This window comes from Bos taurus, chromosome 4, assembly GCF_002263795.3.
Source record: "Bos taurus isolate L1 Dominette 01449 registration number 42190680 breed Hereford chromosome 4, ARS-UCD2.0, whole genome shotgun sequence".
Lineage (NCBI taxonomy): Eukaryota > Metazoa > Chordata > Mammalia > Artiodactyla > Bovidae > Bos > Bos taurus.
The window spans coordinates 31338632-31357997 of record NC_037331.1 but is presented as its reverse complement, the minus strand read 5'-3'; positions in this window follow the sequence as shown (position 1 = coordinate 31357997).

Below are 19366 nucleotides of genomic sequence, written 5' to 3'. Positions count from 1 at the left end.
CCATGACTCACCTCCAAGTGACAGAATGAAAGGGATAAAGACTCCAGGATTAAGAGTATCTTTGGAGAAAGTTATTGCAGGCAGGGAGTGGATGGAAGAGGGAATGTTTCTGCCATTTCAAACCCACTAAGGAAGTCTTTAGAGATACAGAGAAGTTGTCATGTGTACCTTGGAGTGTGACGGAATACCTAAAAAGTCTGAAGAGGACAGACTGTCTGTAGCTGGCTGGTCTGGATCCATGGGGTAGAGTTTGGTTGATCATGAGCTATATTTCCAGAGTTCAGTGGGGCAAGGGCATTTCTGCTTGGTCAGATAAGGATCCCATGGACCGGGCTGGGTCATTTAGTAATGGACTCTATTCAAGAAGACTGCTTGGAGGGGGAAAGTGACCCCCAAGAAATGGAGGTGGCATCAAAAAACCCTGTGGAGGAGTCCAGCTATTGTCGTTGGGAAACTTATCTATGGGGAATCTTTGAAGGATCCACAAAAATGCTTTAGAAGAGAGAGAAATAGCATTTCAATTCTGTACCCTGAAAGGGCACTGATGCCAAATTATAAGTCACCAATCAAATAAGGCCTTTCTTCCCTCTTCTTTTCCTTCCTACCAGGCTTCAACCCAGGAAAGACCAAACACCTGCAGGTCAGGCTAATATATGAGGCAGAACAAGCAAGAATAGGGAAACATTCTCTCCTTTCCCTTCCCTCACTGATAATTTCCTAGTGTGGGGCAGGCCAGAGCTGGCAGTTGGGAGAAACTTAAAATTAAATAAATTTTGGAGTTTCAATAATGTCCTGGGTGTTAAACGCAATCCGTGGGTTTTTGATGTTGTTGTTGTCAAAAGTAACTGAAAAAGCCATGAGATATTCTGGAGGTTGTACCTAGGAGCAGGGCAGCACAAGTTGAAAGAATTAGTTTCACAGGATGGTGATGGGCAAGAACAATGTTGCTTTCTGTTTCTACCTTTTCAAGTTTCGGTTTCTTTACTGAGCCAATTCTGTATGGACCATGAAGAGTCTTTCAGTGTCTTTACTGAGCCAGTTCTGTATAGACCATGAAAAGTCTTTCTGTCTCTTTACTGAGCCAGTTCTGTATGGACCATGAAGAGGCTTTCTTGCAGAGAAGTGCGTGTATGTCCTGGATCATGCACTCTCACCTGCTATCAGCCCCTGCAGTTGTCTCCTTCCTCTTGTGTATCATTGACTTCCCCCTCTCTGCTGCTGCTGCTGCTAAGTCGCTTCAGTCGTGTCCGACTCTGTGCGACCCCAGAGATGGCAGCCCATCAGGCTCCTCTGTCCCTGGGATTCTCCAGGCAAGAATACTGGAGTGGGTTGCCATTTCCTTCTCCAATGCGTGAAAGTGAAAAATGAAAATGAAGTTGCTCAGTCGTGTCCGACTCCTAGCGACCCCATGAACTCTCTCTACTGGACCTTGACTTAATATCACCCATCTTAGAAAAACATGATTCCACATTCCCTTTAGCAACTGCTGTGTTCCCTGTTTGCCTTCACTGAAAAAATTTGAAACTGTTAGCTGACTCCGGGTCTATGTTTCTCCATCTCTCCTCAGCTCACTCCAGTGGGTTTTCATCTCCACTACACCACTGAACAGGTCTTACCAGGATCAATAGTTCCCTCCCCACCTCTCAGCTGATTTCTCAGCCGCACTTGATGTGGTTGGCCACCCCTCCTTCCTGAGCCATGTTCTTCACTAGCCTTCTGTGCCAAACGTTTACCTAGGCTCTTCCTCCCCTACCAGCCCCTGTCCTTGGTCTTTTCATCTCTGTCCAATCTTTGAGACTGAAAGATTTTAAAATTATTTCAATCATTTTAGCAGGTATAGAACTATTCTATTTCTTAAAACAATTTGATATATTAAGGATTTAATTTCTTTAATTGATTCAGAACTGTTGAGATTTTAAATGGTTTCTAGTGTCCATTTTGGTAACTAAAAAACATTTTATCCATTTCATCTAAATTTTAAAAATAAAGTTACATAAGGGTGTTCATTATTCTCTTCTCTATTAAATGTCTGTAGTGATGGTCTCTTTTTTATTCCTCTCTCTGCTAAGTCACTTCAGTCGTGTCCAACTCTGTGCGACCCCAGAGATGGCAGCCCACCAGGCTCCCCCATCCCTGGGATTCTCCAGGCAAGAACACTGGAGTGGGTTGCCATTTCCTTCTCCAATGCATGAAAGTGAAAAGTGAAAGTGAAGTCGCTCAGTCATGTCCGACCCTCAGCGACCCCATGGACTGCAGCCCACCAGGCTCCTCCGTCCATGGGATTTTCCAGGCAAGAGTACTGGAGTGCTTTGATTCCTAGTGTTGGTCATTTATGTTTTCCCTTTTGTTCTTGATTAATTTTGTTAAGGGTTTATCACTTGCATTAAGAACCAACTTTTGGCTTTGTTTATTTCCTGTTCACTTTAGTTCAGTTCAGTTCAGTTGCTCAGTCATGTCCGACTCTTTGCAACCGCATGAACTGCAGCATGCCAGGCCTCCCTGTCCATCACCAACTCCCGGAGTTCACTCAAACTCACGTCCATTGACTCGGTGATGCCATCCAGCCATCTCATCCTCTGTCGTCCCCTTCTCCTCCTGGCCCCAATCCCTCCCAGCATCACAGTCTTTTCCAATGAGTCAACTCTTCGCATGAGGTGGCCAAAGTACTGGAGTTTCAGCTTCAGCATCATTCCTTCCAAAGAACACCCAGGGCTGATCTCCTTTAGGATGGACTGGTTGGACCTCCTTGCAGTCCAAGGGACTCTCAAGAGTCTTCTCCAACACCACAGTTCAAAAGCATCAATTCTTCAGTGCTCAGCTTTCTTCACAGTCCAACTCTCACATCCATACATGACCACTGGAAAAACCACAGCCTTGACTAGACCTGTTACATGTTCTTAATCTATTTCATTGATTTCTACTCATAATATTTCCTGTTTTTCTATTTTCTTTGGATTTAACTTGCCTGACATGAGAATTAAGTTTGTTGCTTTTCAATATTTCTCTTCTCTTTCCTTCCCTGACCTCCCTTCCCTTCACCCAATATGCACAATTCATTTGGACCTATAAGTTTCCTTTATGGCATCACTGTTAAGTAAATCACTTTCATTATCATTCAGTTCATAATATTTTCTAATTTATTTCTTATTTTTGAGTTGTTTAGAAGTTCATTACATAATTTTCAAATATTTGGGGGGTTTTCTAATTATTTTCTGTTATTAATTATATTTTAATTCCTTTGTAATCAGAGAATATATTCTACATGATTTAATTTTTTGAAAAAAAAGTTAAGACTTCCATTAAGGCCTTTCTGTATCTCTGTATTTAAAGTGATTCTGTTTTTGACAACACACAGTTGTGGGGTTTTAATTTATTCAAACTAATAATCTATTTTTAAAAACTGATTTAGTTCATTTATATTAGATGGAATAATTGATATAGTTGGGTTTAAGCCTACCGTTTTATTATTTATTTTGTTCATCTTTTCTTTGTTCTTCATTCCTCCTTTTGGATTAATCAAGTGTATTTTATGACTTCATTTCTCTACTCATTTAATAGATGGCTAGTCATAAATTATTGTGGTTTTCTTTGGACATTTCTCTGGAGATTATAATATGCTCTCATAATAATTAAAAATGAGAAGTAGACAGTCTACTTCTCATTTTTCCCTTTTCGTCCTCGATTTAGTACAGTCCATCCTAACCTTTGAGCTATTATTGTCATGTATTTTATTTACATGTTATAAATCCCACAAGACATTATTATTATTGTTACATGAAGCAGTCAAAAGTATTTCGTGTTTGCCCACATATTTACACCTTCTGATGCTTTTCATTTCTTCTTTCAGTCCTGTGCTTTCAAATGTTCATTACCTCTCATTGTTTCAGCAGTATGGATCTACTGGTAAACATGTCTCTCACTTTGATTTTTCTGAAAGTTTCTTTATTTTGCTTTCATTTTTGATGATATTTCAAATGAATGTGGAATTCTAGGTTGACAACATTTTATTTTAGCACTTTGAGAATGCTATCTTTTTATTAAGTGCACTTTGAGAGCACTATCTTTTGGCTTCTATAACATGTTGAAAAGTCAACCATTAGCCCTATTGTTGCTCATTTGAAGCTAATGTATTTTTTCCCCTGGCTGCTTTTAAAATTTTCTCTCAATCCTTGACTATTAGACATGGACAAAAATATGCCTATGTATGGTTTGTTCACTTGCTTGTTTTAGTCCTGCTTAGAATTTTCTGAGCTTCTCTTGGATTTGGGAGATGATATCTTATCAACTTTGGAGAAGTCTTGGCCATTATTTCTTCAAAGATTATTTCTGCTTCAGTTTATTTCTCCTCATCTTCTAATGCTCTGTTGAAATATGGTAGACCTTTTAACTTTGTTTCATGTGTCTCTAATGCTCTGTTTTATTGTTATACATGCTTTGTACCCATGCTTGAATTTGCATATTTTCTATTGTACTATCTTAGAGTCTAATAATCTTGTCTTCTCTGTTGAGTCTGCTGCTAAATGTGTTCTCAACTTCAGTATTTTGCCCATCTAATTTTTCTTTTTTACATGGAATCCCTATCTCTGTTAATATTCCTTATCCTTTCATCCATTTTCTCACTTTTCTTCTATTTCCTGTAATATATTCATCAATTAGAATCCTTGTCTGTTAGCTTCACTATTTGAATTATCTGTAGGTCTGGTTCTATTATTTATCTTTTCTTGATGATGATTATCAATCATCTTTTGCTATTTTTTTGCATGTCTTGTAATGTTTTGTCAGACATTGTAAAAAGCACTGCAGAGGCTCTAGATGATGCCCCACACTGGAAAGGATTTACACTTTCCCTGTTAGGCAATAGAATGAAGAATTTATCTTTGAGAGGGGTAGGGGTTACTTTTGAAAGACTTTAGTTTACTTCTCATTTTTCCCTGTTCGTCAAACATAGTCCATCTGGGCTTTTGATTAGAGCCTACAGGATCTCTGTCTTCTCAGTCCTGGGAGTGGGAAATTTAGTGCTGTACTTTGCAGTTTTAAACTTAGCTCTTTACCTTTCTCTCCTTGTCCTGTCTCAACTTTGAAACCTAAAAGATGTCCCAAGGGGTACCTGGTTATGTGTTTGAATGGGAGGACCTCTTTCTCTGGTTGGACTTTTTCCTCTTAGCACTATGAATCTAGAGGAGATTGTATTATGCCTTTTGGAATTCTTCTGCCAAACTTCCCAGCCGTCTTTGCATAGTCCCTGAACTCCGAAGATGTCCTATGGGGAAAACCAGTTGTGTTTAGCACTTCTCAAGTTTTTAGTTTCTCTTGCCAGCCCCATGAGATTACCAAAAACCTCTCCAGTTTCTCTTTTCTCAAGAAAATTCTTTACAAGTCAAGTTTAATTCTCAGTCCATGACCAGAATTGTTGGCTATCCCCAAAGAAGAAAACAAATGTAGTTCATATAGCCCTCATTGCTAACTTATTCCCTGCTGCTGCTGCTAAGTCGCTTCAGTCATGTCCGACTCTGTGCGACCCCATAGACGACAGCCCACCAGGCTCCGACATCCCTGGAATTTTCCAGGCAAGAACACTGGAGTGGGTTGCCATTTCCTTCTCCAAACTTATTCCCTGAGGCCCTTAAAAATGTAACTTTTATAATCTAGCTGGCTCTTTCTAGTTGTTGCAATGGGAATTATACGTCATTATATCCCATGACCTATGTTTAACTTAGGGACAGAAGTCCCCTGATCCTTATGTTTTGAGGATAAAGGCCAATCAATATGGTTACAACTTCAAGAACTGAAAAGGGCCAGAACCTGCCTGTAGTAGCTGGATTCCAGGAAGTAGAAAGTTACATTGGTTACCCAGACTTAAGCTCTTAATTTCAGAGGACATGAGTAAGTATGTAGCATGGCTACACTTGAGGTGAGGAGGAAAGTGGTCAGAGTGAATGGTGGCTCTTGAACAGACCATGTATGTTTGCAGCAACAACCATAGCTAGCAGTGATCAAAACAGACTTTATGCAAAGGTAGGAAGGGAGTCCTCTCCTCTTTTTGTGCTGGGTATGTAAAGGATTAAATGTGACTCAAAATATTTTAAAAACAGGTACTCTATTTCACAAAGGGAAACATACTTATCACACTGTTATTTCTAGTAGTACAACCAAGTAGCTGGTTACAAAATTGACTCAGAATTGTGGGACTTCAAGAAATTTTATAAATGCCTTAATAATTTTATTTTGCTTAAATTGTCTTTTTCATGTGTATACATCAGATCAGATCAGATCAGTCACTTAGTCGTGTCCGACTCTTTGTGACCCCATGAATCGCAGCACACCAGGCCTCCCTGTCCATCACCAACTCCCAGAGTTCACTCAGACTCACGTCCATCAAGTCAGTGATGCCATCCAGCCATCTCATCCTCTGTCGTCCCCTTCTCCTCCTGCCCCCAATCCCTCCCAGCATCACAGTCTTTTCCAATGAGTCAACTCTTCGCATGAGGTGGCCAAAGTACTGGAGTTTCAGCTTCAGTATCATTCCTTCCAAAGAAATCCCAGGACTGATGTCCTTCAGAATGGACTGGTTGGATCTCCTTGCAGTCCAAGGGACTCTCAAGAGTCTTCTCCAACACCACAGTTCAAAAGCATCAATTCTTCGGTGCTCAGCTTTCTTTATAGGCCAACTCTCACATCCATACACGATTACTGGAAAAACCATAGCCTTGACTAGACGAACTTTTGTTGACAAAGTAATGTCTCTGCTTTTGAATATGCTATCTAGGTTGGTCATAACTTTCCTTCCAAGGAGTAAGCGTCTTTTAATTTCATGGATGCAGTCACCATCTGTAGTGACTTTGGAGCCCAGAAAAATAAAGTCTGACACTGTTTCCACTGTTTCCCCATGCAAAAATACACATATATATGTGTACATGTATATATGTTTATTCATGTATGTGTATAATACAGTTTTTACTCTACCCTCACTTTTCAGTCATTAATAATATAAAATGGGCACTTATTTTTTAATTATGCTTTAAAATTTTATTATTCTTTTTCAGGAACAATATTGATATTGTAAGCTGGATCCTTACCTTTTATACCATGACTTTACTAGTTTTTAGTTCCTTTTTTTGTTTCGTGTTTTGGTCAGTTGAGGATGCCTTACAGTATTTCTTCTAGAAGATATTGGTATTTTTGTAAGAAGTTGCATGCCTGACTATGTCTCTTATTGTCTTCATGAAAGAAAAATAACTTTGAAATCCTCAGGTTACAGATTTTTGTATGACTGCAGATTTTTTTAATGACTCCAGAGCTGTCATTCTCAATTTTGAGTGCATATTGTCATTTCCTGGGAGCTTTAAAAATACTGATCCCTGGGTCTCATTCCCAGCAATTCTGATTTAATTGGTCTGTGATGTGGCCTGGATATCAGGATTAAAAATGAAATAAAATATAAACAATAAAAAATATGCTTGGGCTCCACTCTGGGTCAGTTAAACTCTAATTTTCAGGAATGGGGTTTGGGCATCAGCAAACTTTTTCTGCTTTGTGTGAAAAATGCTCAAGCTTGCTGACCCAGTTTCCAACTGTGTCCATCTTGTTCCTTATTGCCATCAATGAAGGTTAGAATTTTGCTTTTACATTTTCAGATTTTTTTTTTTTTTTTTTGGCGATCCTTTCTTACCTCTCATCATCCTTTTTACTTATTCTGTAGTCTGTTTATGCCAGATGATCTTCTTATAGCTTTCCCTATGGAGATAAGTCATTTTACATCTTAGAAAATAGTTTTCTAAAATTTTCTTTTGTATTTTGCAGGAGATCATTTTTTGGAGAGGCTTGCTTTTCTTCTATATTTCCAAAATGATTCTCCCTTGCCCTTTTCCCCGTATTAGTTTTTGGTCAGACCTCTGTTTTGTTGTTCTGTGGCTTTGGTTTACATGATTTCTTTCTCTTTTCCCATTTCAAATACAGTCAAAATGACCGACCCAGAGATCGAGAACCCAGGTCTCCCACATTGCAGGAGGATTCTTTACCATCTCAGCCACCAGGGAAGCCCCTCACTGGCCCCACTCTTGGGTAATATGGATGATCGGTGGTTACTTTTCTCAAATCCTCCTCTGTGGCACTGTTGTAAACATTCCCGTCTCCCAGTCCAATCTCCAAAGTCCAGGTTTTCTCGTCATGTGGTTTTGCTTATAGTTCTATTTGCCTGACCCTCTCATATTCCCATGGTCCACATGTATTTTTAAAAAATTCTTCCAGCATCACTCTCACTGTGCTGTCTTTCATCATTGTCCAACCATAGTGCTTTCCTTGTGGGGACCTCTTTTCTTAGGAAGCCACATACTAACTTTAGAACACACCTCCTGCTTTACTTCTGGCCCAGTTCTTTTTTGGGGTTTTCCATGTCTGCCAGATGGTGACACAGACTGAGGAACAATAACAACAGAGAGCGAGAGCAGTGAGTCAGGGAGGGGCTGATGTGCTTCCTTGTGGGTATGTGACTGGCTGTCTGATTCTGTGGCCTATCAAGGGGACTGATTTGAAATACCTTCCTGTACCTTTTATTCAGATAGATGAAGTCAGTTGGGCTACAAACAAGATAGGCTATGTTCCATCCACCTGTGTCTGGATTGTAACTGTATAATATACAGAGCTCCATGGGTGATTCTAGATATATAAGGTGGAGAGCCACTGTTTTGATCAATGCTTGGAAGAAGCTGCAAAAGGGACCAGTGGGACCCCCACCTCAAACTGGAAACCCAGGCTGAGTTTGAGCAGAATAACTCCATGGAGGTGTGCGATTCAAGGAGGACAAAGACAATAAGGGAACAGGTTTTTCAGTCATCCATGTGATGGTGTTACTGGGACAGGGACCTTGAGAAGGGAGTGCAGGGGGGGCAGATGTGAGAAATGGTAGAGAATCAGCATTCTCTCAGGATCCTGAGTGGATACAGCAGGAAGGAAGGGGAAGAACCAGTGACCACAACAAGGATGCCAATCTCCTGAGTGTTCTTGGCCAGAATAAATGCCTGTCTGGTCCTTTGAGAAATGGCATACTGAGGTTAAAAGATAACAGCAATCACTTAGCTTTATCCATTCACTAACAAATGTTTATTGAACACCTACTGTGTGCCAGGCTTTTTGCTAGACCCTGGGGATGAAATTTAGCAAAAAAGCACATAGTCCTTGCCCTCATAAAGCCTTCAGTCTAGATGCTTTAGAGACAGCATCAATCAGATAATCTTACCAATTAGCGTGTATCATAACTTGAGGGGAATGCTCTGAAGGAAAGGAACTCCTCCGCTATGAAAACATGTCAGGAGGGAAGCTAAACAAGGAGGGGATGGGGGTCTGGGATACAGCGCGCCAGACAGAGAGAGCAAGTGACAGATTTTCTAAGGGAGACAGAAGAGCTCCAGAGTGCAGAAACTCAGAGTGTGATGAAAGCAGGTGCAAGACAAGGCAGGGCATGTGGGCAGTGCCTCCCAGAACAGGAGACCCCTGTCATCTGTGAGTACTATCCTGCTCAGTTCCAGTCATACCTCAGGCTTATAAGGCATTGTTGACTGAATCAGCCTAAGTAAGCAAAAAGGTTTTTTATATACTACCTGTGACATGCTATAATGTGTGATGAATAATAAAAATAATAAAACTTTATTCTTTTCATAAAGCTATTATGAAATTTTAATCTTACTTTCAGTTTAGTCACTCAGTTGTGTCGACTCTTTGTGACCCCATGGACTGCAGCACACCAGTCTTCCCTGTCCATCACCAACTCCCAGAGCTTGCTCAAACCCATGTCCATCTAGTTGGTCATGCCATCCAACTATCTCATCCTCTGTCGGCCCCTTCTCCTCCCACCTTCAATCTTTCCCAGCATCAGGGTCTTTTCCAATGAGTCAACTCTTCACATGAGGTGGCCAAAGTATTGGAGCTTCAGCTTCAGCATCAGTCCTTCCAATGAATATTCAGGACTGACTGCTTTGATCTCCTTGTAGTCCAAGGGACTCTCAAGAGTCTTCTCCAACTCCACAGTTCAAAAGTATCAGTTCTTCAGTGCTCAGCTTTCTTTATGGTCCAACTCTCACATCCATGCATGAACACTGGAAAAACCATAGCTTTGATTAGACGGACCTTTGTTGGCAAAGTAACGTCTCTGCTTTTGAATATGCTCTCTAGGTTGATCATAGCTTTTCTTCCAAGGAGCGTCTTTTTATTTCATGGCTGCAGTCACCATCTGCAGTGATTTTGGAGCCCAAGAAAATAAAGTCTGTCACTGTTTCTATTGTTTCCCCATCTATTTGCCATGAAGTGATGGGACTGGATGCCATGATCTTCATTTTTTGAATGTTGAATTTTAAGCCAGCTTTTGCACTCTCCTTGGAAGGTCAAAAGTGGCCCCAAAAAGCTACTTTATAAACTTGACCAGAGCTATCTCTTCCTGTAAAGCCAGTGGATTTTCAAGTGAGGAAATCATTAGTCTAGACATCATCTTTGTCTGAAAAGGAGCAAGCAAGCACTTGTGTGTCTGCACCACGTTTCTCAGGATTTATGAAGCCTCTGTCATCCTAGCCTTCAAACAAATTTATTCTGATCTATGGTCACATTTATGAGTGCGAATATTTTCCCATTCATAGTTCCTTGGGTGTGGTGGATCACTCTGTCAGAATTACTGCAGGCTGATTTTTTTCCCCCATTTAAAAAAAAATTAAGGTATAATTATTTACAATGTTGTGTTAGTTACAGGTATACCACAAAGTTATTCATATATATGTGTATGTGTGTATATATATGCATTATAACTGAACTAAATTTATTGGAAGCTTATATTCAGTTATATATATATATATATATATATATATATATATATATATACATATATATATATTCTTTTTCAGATTCTTTTCCCTTATAGATTATTACAACATATTGAGTATAGTTCCCTGTGCTATAGAATAGGTCCTTGTTGGTTATATATTTTATATATAGCAGTGTGTATATGTTAATCCCAACCTGCTAATTTATCCCTCTCCCCTTCCCCTTTGGTAATAACCATAACTTTGCTTTCTAAGTCTGTGGTATATTTCTGTTTTATAAATAAGATCATTAGTGTCATTTTTTGAGATTCCACATATAAGTGATATCATATATTATTTGGCTTACTTCACTTAGTATGTCTCCATTTTTAAATTGATGTTTTTCCATGCTAAATGTTTTATCTGTCTATCTATCATCAATCTGTCTGTCTATCTACCTATCTATCTATCCTTCCTGGCTCATTTCCTAAGTTAGGGCCTTTATGTGACTTTGACCCCAAGAAAACTTTTCAGTCTACACCCTTCCTACCGGGATCTCCAAGTCCTGTACGTTTCTCTTACTGTAATCTTCCACTATTCCCCCCTCATCCTCTCATGTTTCTGTCTCTGTCTCACTCTCACTTGCTCTTCACACTTTTCACGCTCCCACTTTGGCTCTTGTCTTGCCCTTGGCCCTACTCTCCTTCTTACTTATACTTTCTCCCTATTTCTTTCTTTCAGTCTCACTATCTCACCCTCAGTCTCCCTCTCTCCCTCTTATAATTTGTACAATGATCTCCCCACATTTGTAGTTTCAGCTATGATCTGCACAGAGGTATCTTGTCTATATTTGTAGTTATGGGGCTCTTGGAGTTGCTAATAACAGAAACCAGCTTTGACTGGCTACAAAAAAGGAGGGAAATTTTATTAGAAGGTTACAGAGACATCTCACAAAATCAACAGTTGAACAATCATGAAAATAAATGGCCCTTGGGTCCACTGCTAATTCTTGAACTTGATACTGGTAATTCCAAGTTTCTTTGATTTTCTATTCCTTGCTTTCAAATCCCTGAGAGAGAGAATTTGACTAACTCGATCTCACAGTGGATGCTTCGGCTCTGGATTGAGGTCAGTGTTGCCATATGCAGATGAGGATGAGTTTTGGTTTGCCACATCTGTTGTGCCATTTCCAGTGTTCATAAACTAGCTGCTGCTGCTAAGTCACGTCAGTTGTGTCCGACTCTGTGCGACCCCAGAGACAGCAGCCCACCAGGCTCCCCCATTCCTGGGATTCTCCAGGCAAGAATGCTGGAGTGGGTTGCCATTTCCTTCTCCAATGCATGAAAGTGAAAAGTGAAAGTGAAGTCGCTCAGTCGTGTCTGACCCTCAGCGACCCCATGGACTGCAACTTTCCAGGTGCCTCCATCCATGGGATTTTCCAGGCAAGAGTCCTGGAGTGGGGTGCCATTGCCTTCTCCTTGAACTAGGCAGCAACCCAAATGGCTGTACCCTTAAATATCAATCCAGCTCTGGTTTTTCTGACTTTTGGAAGATAGACCCACGTGATTGAACCATTAAAGTGACTGAAATCCTCATCTTCTCTCTATCTAATGTCCACTGGGATTCACTCTCACCAGGCCCTCCAGGCTGGCTGTTATCACCAATCCCTCTGTATCCGCGTCCACACTACATGTCCAGTAACAGTTATACAAACCCAAATCTGTGCATAAGAAGTAAAAGAGCCCAGTAAATAAGAAAACATAAAGCTTGGGGGATAAATACAAATAATTCACATTTTTCAACTGGAATTGGGCTTTTGGTCACAGTAAATAGAACACTTTAAAATATGAATTACCTAATGATTCATATATTTATCCATTTAAACTATTTTCTGAGCACTGACTCTCTGGTGGTAATTAGACAAGTCCCAGATCTTGAATCCTCTGGTCTAACAGGGATGATCAGGAGCTAGTTAAAGAGCCTCACAGAACTGTATATAATTTGCAACTGTTTTAAGTACTCCAAAGCAGAGGTACAATGGTATTTGATCACAGTTAATGGGAGGCCAGGGGAGTCTTTCCCTGAGGAACTGATGCTTGCTCTGAGATCAGGAGTGGGGGTGGGGTAGGAGTGGGGGTGTCCGGGAGGAGAAATTGAGAAGAGCCTTCCAGGCAGAGAGAGCAGGGGGTGGGTGACTCTGGTGCATTTGAGGAACTGGGAATCTAGTGTGCAGTGGGAGAACAGAGGTGGATGAAGAGCAAGGGAGGAGGTAGATGAGACACAGAGCAGGCAGGGCCAGTGCTCGGGGGGCGAGCTCTCAGGTTACAGATTTTGATTGAGAAGCTGATGCGGGTTTTTTTAAGCAGTGTAACAGAATTAAATTCAAGTTTTAAAGTGATTGTCCTAGCTGCTGTGTGGAGAATGAATTCGAAAGGATTTGAGAGGATATGGGCAAAGTGAGGAACACAATGAGTGATATCTGGAAATAACTATTGTGAAATATCTGCACGTCCATAGAATTGGCAGAAAACCAAAATTCTCTGATAATTTTATGGCTGTTTTCATTTTGAACCTGTCAGTCATTATAGTTCAGAGGTTGTGTGAAGAAAGTCATAATAACGTCAAGACAGAAATGTTAAGTGACTAGGATTTGCCCCAGATGATGAAATAAAAATATCATGTATGAATCAAGGATAACTCCTAGGTTTATGACTTGAGAAATTAGGTAAGTGTTTGGTATACTGTCTTCTTAAGGAGTGTTGGTTATCCAATGGGAAGGGGCCACCCTGGTTAAGCATTTTCTTCAGTTGGTCAAGTTGCTAACTCAGCTTACATATTTAATCAATTTCTTTTGTCATATACCATATTGGAAATCATGTATCTTTTTTAAAATGCATGTATTTTCTCTAAAAGCCTGTAAATACTGTATTTTGGAGCTTGCAGGAAATACTGAATTTAGGTACTTAAGTTATTATGAAAGATATCCTTCAAAACTTTCTGGTAGCTTATGACTCACTCAAACTCAAGTTTATTAGGAACATATTGAGACATTTCAAAACTATCATTTTAAATTCTGACAATAGTTAATGATGATAGGAAACTTGGAGGTCATCTGAGTATCCATTGCTGGAGAATGGGAAGGTAGAATGTGGATGGAAAGGCTTAAAGAGACAGACTTAATGTCCATACCACAAGGGCTGTGTTCAGTACAGTTATCTCAATGGGGAAGATGTGGCTGAAGCTAGAGTATTTCAGACTCACAATAAAATGTAATTTCCCTACAAGATTGTAATAAATACTTTCTTCTTTCTTCTCCCTTTCCTTTTCTTCACTTATTCAGTTAATGTTTTTAGAGTCTCAACCACTGTGCAAGGCACCAAGTATACTGTAAAGAAGTGCTTAGATGTTGCTCCTGTCCCAGTGGAAGGGGGAGGAGACAAGAACAAATGGTCACATAAATAAAGATATGGATACAAACTGTGATGAGTTTCTTGAGGAAAAAAATGCATGTTGCTGAACTATAAAGAGGTAGACCATTGTAGGCTTTTTAACAAAGAGATATTTGAGTTGAGACCCGAAGAATGCTATTTCTTCAGAGACTGGGAGAAGAGCATTTCAGTCCACAGGAATAGCATGTGCAACAGACCCAAAGAGCAAAAGGGCCTAGTTTCTCTGAGAAAATGAAAGAACATTGGTATGGGTGCACATATGAGCAAAGAGACTGGGGTACAAAATGGGGCCAGAGAAACACGTGGAGGCCAGGGCATTATATGCTCTGTAGGTCTTGTTTCTAATCTTAGATTTTAGCCCACAGACAACCTATCATCTGTTGAGGGTTTTGTGCTGGGAAGTAAAATTATTTGACTGACATTGTAAAACAATGTCTTTGGCTACTATCAGGAGAAAGGGTTGGAATCAGAACAAGAATGGGTGCTAGAAAAACCATTAGGAGGATTTGTCTGAGTTCAGATGAGAAGTGGCTGGGACAAGGAAGTGGTAGTGAAGATGGGGAGAAGTGAGTGGATTTGAGAGCTATTTTAATGGTAGAATAAATAGAACTTGGTGTTACAGTAGATAAATGCTGAGTACCATTATGCTAAATGCTACCATTACTGAGTAGCACAGGTTGGCAGGAAATCACATTTTCAAGAAAAGATCAGGAGTTCTATGTTGGACATGCAAGATCCCTGTGTAGTTGTGTACAAGTTGGTTATATGGGTCTGCAATTGAAAGAGCAATCAATCTGGGAGTATAAAGAACAGAAAATATATTTAAATTTATTAGAATTTATGAGATAACCAAGAAGGAGAGTATCTAGTGAGAATAGAAGAGGCCCCAGGGTGAAGCCCTGAGGACATCCAGTGTTAGGGAAGGGAGAAGCTTGGAAAGAGAAGGAGAGCCTAGGAGGAAAATCCTAGAAGTGTGGTGGCATTAAAATCAAGAGAGGAGAATGTTGGTGAAGGAAATGGCAACCCACTCCAGTATGCTTGCCTGGGAATTCCAATGGACAGAGGAGCCTGGCAGACTAGAGTCCATGGGATTGCAAAGGCTGGACATGGCTTAGCAACTGTACCACCACCGCCACATATATTTGTTATATTGGGTGAAATCCTGAGGTTTTTGAACTGGAAACTTCCTGAAATTTGTGTCTCCATGCAGTTCCCATAAACATAATGTAATAAAAGGATGCTCTTTGGTTAAAAAAACAGGAGAGAGAGAGGAGAATGTTTTGCAAAGAAAGTGGTTGCTAACTGTGTCAAATGATACTGAGATATTGAGTAAAATAAGACTGAAAAATCTCCATTGGATTTGGCAACATGGAGTTCATTAAGGACCTTGAGAAGAACAGTGTGGGAGGTAAAGGAGTGAACAAAGCCAGTTTACAGTAGAATTAATTGTGAGTAGGAAGTGAGAGCGCAGAAGGCAATGGCACCCACTCCAGTACTCTTGCCTGGAAAATCCCATGGACGGAGGAGCCTGGTAGGCTGTGGTCCATGAGGTCGCTAAGAGTCGGACACGACTGAGAGACTTCACTTTCATTTTTCACTTTCATGCATTGGAGAACGAAATGGCAACCCACTTCAGTGTTCTTGCCTGGAGAATCCCAGGGATGGGGGAGCATAGTGGGATGCCGTCTATGGGGTCCCACAGAGTCGGACACAACTGAAGCAACAGCAGCAACAGGAAGTGAGAGAGTGGATACCATATGGACAGAAATCTTCCAAGAAGTGTGACTATGAGGGGACATGAGGAGATTAAATAATACAGAAGGGAACTGTATTGGGCACCTCTTTTATGTCACTTCAAATCTTGGCTCCATTTTTCACCCCAGCCACTGCCTTGGTAAGCTCTAAGCAGAGTCAGTCTGCTTCCCATCGGTTTTACTTGACAGTGCCTTGCCTTGGGCCCCTCCTACTCTGGGGCTTCTTTACTTTGTGGCTGGGAACTCCTGAGGGAAACTTTTTGGTTTTCATGCCTATGTAACCCAGAATCCACTGAAGATAATATGCCAGGATTGACCAGCGGGTAATGGGAGCTGATGCCTTTATTCCCTTTTTTCCCCTGGGTGGATGACTTTGAGACATATTTCATAAGTCTATCGAGAAGGACCCATGAGGCTGAACGTCAGGTACCTTTAAAAGTGGTTTAAAGAAAGCAGGCATCTATGTATTACCTTTCCTTCTTCCCATGTTTTGCCCCTCTGTCCCCAACCCTGAGATCACTTCTAGATAAACCACCTACCTGTATGCAAGCTTTCAACTCATACTAGAGCCTGATGGGGAGAATCTGGTAGAAAAGGAAACAGTGAAGATACAGAAGAGGGAAGAGATAACTAATGGAGCAAGGCCTTTGAGGAAGCAAAAGGAGATGGGACCCAGAGTGCTGTGGAGAAACTGACTTTTTAAAGGAGAAAAGACATTTCCTCTTTTGTGAGACAGGAGAGCACATGAAGATAAATATGGGGCACGTCTGTTTGCAGTTTGGAGATTGTGTTGATGAGAGAGTTCTGTTTGTATGAGTTAGGGTTCAACTAGAGACATAGACCCAGTAGAAGGTGAGTATATACAGAGAGATACTAATGGATTGCAAGGAATTGACATGTATGATTGTAGGGTAGCTCCAAAACCTGTAGGGCAGACTGTGAGGAAGGGCACAATGGCTGAATTTCTTCCTAATCGGCAAAGCATCAGGTCTGTTCTTAGGACCTTCCCACTGATTAGAATCAGGCCGACCCAAAATATCTGGGATAACTTCCCTCACTAAAAGTCAACTGATTATGGATGTCGAATGTATTTACTAAATACCTTTACAGCAATACCTAGATTAGTGTTTGAACAGCTGAGGGCTGCAGCCTAGCCAAGTGGACACATCAAAAGACCATCACATGAAACTGGAGCCTATTATATGGAGTGAAGTAAATCAGAAAGAAAAACACCAATACAGTATATTAACACATATGTATGGAATTTAGAAAGATGGTAACAACAACCCTGTAAGCAAGACAGCAAAAGAGACACAGATGTAAAGAACAGACTTTTGGACTCTGTGGGAGAAGGGGAGGGTGGGATGATTTGAGAGAATAGCACTGAAACATGTATATTACCAAATGTGAACTACATGACCAGTCCGAGTTCGATGCATGAAACAGGGCACTCAAAGCTGGCGCACTGGGACAACCCAGAGGGATGGGATGGGGAGGGAGGTGGGAGGAGGGTTTGGGAGGGGGGACACAGGTTCATGTCAATATATGGCAAAAACCACCACAGTATTGTAATTAGCCTCCAATTAAAATAAATTAGTTAATTAAAATAAAAACAAAGCAAAAGAGACTCTCTTTTTCTACCTCTAAAGCTGTGCTAACAGAAGATTTTGCATTGATGGAAATGTGTTATTTCTGCATCATCCAATAAAACAGCCACTGGCCACATATGGCTATTGAACTACTGAACACAGTGCTTGGTGTAACTGAGGAACTACGTTTTGAATTGTATTTAATTTTAATTAAAATTTAAATACCCTATGTGTCTATTGGCGTCAAGTTCTAGAGTATAAGGCAGGGTCATCTGTTGAGAATATTATTACTAGTTAAAAGTAACAAATTGGTTGATCAAAACTGGCCCCCCAAACCATCAGATATTCTCATTTGCCCTTTAGTCTATTCAGTGGGAATTTTTCAGTCGTAGCTGTCATCTCTGATATTGACCTTGCAGTTTGCTGGTATCACAGTTTGCAAATATTAACAGTAAACATGAGATTGTGATTCTAGCTGAGCAGCTCACCATGCTAAGTAGGTGTGCATTCCAGCATGGAGCAAGCAACCGTTCATTTCCTGTATGCGCAGAGGTTCTTCCAGATGGCAAACTTGTTATAAACAGCAGCTGTCCTGTACTACATCATGTTTTCTGATTAATGGATTGTGTTATCTTATCAGCACACCGAGGACACACGTGGTAGGAGAAATAGAAAGCACGCATGCCATATTCCCAAACACAGTGCAATAAAACTCAAATTCAGCACTAACAACACAACTATTTATGTTTGGAAAGGTAAAAACATTATTCTAAATAATTCTTGAATCAAAAGGAACCAAAAACTGAAATTAAGACCTATTTAAATAAGCTGACTGAAGTGACTTAGCAGCAGCAGCAGCAGCAAATAAGCTGATAGACAAACTATACTAACATACTTCTCTTAGATAGCTTTAAAATAATTTTTCAGAAAACAGGATAAAATATAAACATAACTATACATTTAATTTCTGGAAGCTAGAAGGAGAACATCAACATTAACCCAAAGGAAACAGAATATAGTAATAAAGACAAAAATAAAATTAAAATGTTTACTTGATAATTGAAAGCTGTAGTTTATTATTTCAAATACACATAGTTCTAGAAATTTTAACATTAAAATAAGAGTACACAAATAGTTTTAGGAAGTGAAATTGTCCGTCACTCAGTCTTGTCCAACTCTTTGTGACCCCATGGACTATAGCCCACCAGGCTCCTCTGTCCATGGAATTCACCAGGCAAGAATACTGGAGTGGGTTGCCATTCCCTTTTCCAGGGAATCTTCCCGACCCAGGAATCGAACCCGGGTTTCTTGCATTGCAGGTGGATTCTTTACTGCCTGAGCCATATGAAAATATTTGTATGTTTATAAATAATAATAACAAGTACTTGACAGCTTTCTATATTTCAAGCACTGTTGTTGAAGTATACTATGATTAAATAAACTGTTCATACAATAGATGGAATACTATGCAACTATTAAATTATAAAAGGTTATTCTACATATAGGACATTGAAGGTTGTCCGTGACATACCCACAGTGAAAGAGCTAAGTTGCAAAATCAGATGAACATATGATCTCATTTTAAAAAATATGTCTACTAGTATGTATATTAATGGGGCTTCCCAGGTGGCTCAGTGGTAAAGAATCCTCCTGCAATGCAGGAGACTCGGGTTCGATCCCGGGGTCGGGACCATCCCTTGGAGAAGGGACTCGCTACCCACTCCAGTATTTTTGCTTGGAGAATCCCATGGACAGAGGAGCCTGGCAGGCTACAGTTCATGGGGTCACAG